The sequence below is a fragment of the Pantherophis guttatus genome, unplaced genomic scaffold, assembly GCF_059756535.1.
Source record: "Pantherophis guttatus breed Tessera unplaced genomic scaffold, ASM5975653v1 scaffold_59, whole genome shotgun sequence".
Classification (NCBI taxonomy): domain Eukaryota; kingdom Metazoa; phylum Chordata; class Lepidosauria; order Squamata; family Colubridae; genus Pantherophis; species Pantherophis guttatus.
The window spans coordinates 17,501-20,000 of record NW_028269874.1 but is presented as its reverse complement, the minus strand read 5'-3'; positions in this window follow the sequence as shown (position 1 = coordinate 20,000).

Below are 2,500 nucleotides of genomic sequence, written 5' to 3'. Positions count from 1 at the left end.
GACAAAGCAAATAGATCAGTAAGAAATGGAAGAAGAAATAAAAATAATTTCCTGGACTAGAAATGGACTGGATTCGGCCATTCGGCAAGAGGAAGGAAAATATGGAATAAATGAGGGAAGTTAAGATCAGAAATGATAGGCCTACGAGAGGTTCCTCTGGGAAAGCTACACCCAAAACTTTTGAGGAAGGAAGATGGCAGAAATTGGAACAAACTTTTCACTTGAAGGGAAGCTTTTCACGTCAAACCAGCTATTTAAATCAACCCCTCGCAGCCATCCTGGCAGAGAAGCAGAAAACCGAAACACTCCAGTCCGGCCGAGGCCCGGGTAAACCGGTCCCGCCCGAGCGAGCGTCCCGGTAGACCGGGACGGCTGCCGGGCGCGGGCACCCCCGGGGCCCGGCGCTGGCACCGAGGCGAAGGGGGAGGTCCCCGACCGAGGCCCGCGGCGCCGGAGCCGGGATCCCGTACCTCCATCGCGGCGGGGGAAACGGAAAGACTGACCCGGCCGAGGCCCCGGTAGACCGGGACGGCTGCCGGGCGCGGGCACCCCCGGGGCCCGGCGCTGGCACCGAGGCGAAGGGGGAGGTCCCCGACCGAGGCCCGCGGCGCCGGAGCCGGGATCCCGTACCTCCATCGCGGCGGGGGAAACGGAAAGACTGACCCGGCCGAGGCCACGGTAGACCGGGACGGCTGCCGGGCGCGGGCACCCCCGGGGCCCGGCGCTGGCAACGAGGCGAAGGGGGAGGTCCCCGACCGAGGCCCGCGGCGCCGGAGCCGGGATCCCGTACCTCCATCGCGGCGGGGGAAACGGAAAGACTGACCCGGCCGAGGCCCCGGTAGACCGGGACGGCTGCCGGGCGCGGGCACCCCCGGGGCCCGGCGCTGGCACCGAGGCGAAGGGGGAGGTCCCCGACCGAGGCCCGCGGCGCCGGAGCCGGGATCCCGTACCTCCATCGCGGCGGGGGAAACGGAAAGACTGACCCGGCCGAGGCCACGGTAGACCGGGACGGCTGCCGGGCGCGGGCACCCCCGGGGCCCGGCGCTGGCAACGAGGCGAAGGGGGAGGTCCCCGACCGAGGCCCGCGGCGCCGGAGCCGGGATCCCGTACCTCCATCGCGGCGGGGGAAACGGAAAGACTGACCCGGCCGAGGCCCCGGTAGACCGGGACGGCTGCCGGGCGCGGGCACCCCCGGGGCCCGGCGCTGGCAACGAGGCGAAGGGGGAGGTCCCCGACCGAGGCCCGCGGCGCCGGAGCCGGGATCCCGTACCTCCATCGCGGCGGGGGAAACGGAAAGTGATGCGGCCGGGGCCCCGGTAGACCCGGCCGTCTCCCCGGCGCGGGCACCCCCGGGACCCGGCGCGGGCACCGAGGCGACGGCGGGGGTCCCCGACCGAGGCTCGCGGCGCCGGACCCGGGATCCCGTACCTCCATCGCGGCGGGGGAAACGGAAAGTGATCCGGCCGGGGCCCCGGTAGACCCGGCCGTCTCCCCGGCGCGGGCACCCCCGGGGCCCGGCGCTGGCACCGAGGCGAAGGGGGAGGTCCCCGACCGAGGCCCGCGGCGCCGGAGCCGGGATCCCGTACCTCCATCGCGGCGGGGGAAACGGAAAGACTGACCCGGCCGAGGCCCCGGTAGACCGGGACGGCTGCCGGGCGCGGGCACCCCCGGGGCCCGGCGCTGGCACCGAGGCGAAGGGGGAGGTCCCCGACCGAGGCCCGCGGCGCCGGAGCCGGGATCCCGTACCTCCATCGCGGCGGGGGAAACGGAAAGTGATCCGGCCGGGGCCCCGGTAGACCCGGCCGTCTCCCCGGCGCGGGCACCCCCGGGGCCCGGCGCTGGCACCGAGGCGAAGGGGGAGGTCCCCGACCGAGGCTCGCGGCGCCGGAGCCGGGATCCCGTACCTCCATCGCGGCGGGGGAAACGGAAAGACTGATCCGGCCGAGGCCCCGGTAGACCCGGCCGTCTCCCCGGCGCGGGCACCCCCGGGGCCCGGCGCGGGCACCGAGGCGAAGGGGGAGGTCCCCGACCGAGGCCCGCGGCGCCGGAGCCGGGATCCCGTACCTCCATCGCGGCGGGGGAAACGGAAAGTGATCCGGCCGGGGCCCCGGTAGACCCGGCCGTCTCCCCGGCGCGGGCACCCCCGGGGCCCGGCGCTGGCACCGAGGCGAAGGGGGAGGTCCCCGACCGAGGCTCGCGGCGCCGGAGCCGGGATCCCGTACCTCCATCGCGGCGGGGGAAACGGAAAGACTGATCCGGCCGAGGCCCCGGTAGACCGGGACGGATGCCGGGCGCGGGCACCCCCGGGGCCCGGCGCTGTCACCGAGGCGACGGCGGGGGTCCCCGACCGAGGCCCGCGGCGCCGGAGCCGGGATCCCCTAGTTCCATCGCGGCGGGGGAAACGGAAAGAGTGATCCGGCCGGGGCCCCGGTAAGCCGGACCCGCCCAAGGCCGTCCCGGTAGACCCGGCCGTCTGCCCGGCGCGGGCACCCCCGGGGCC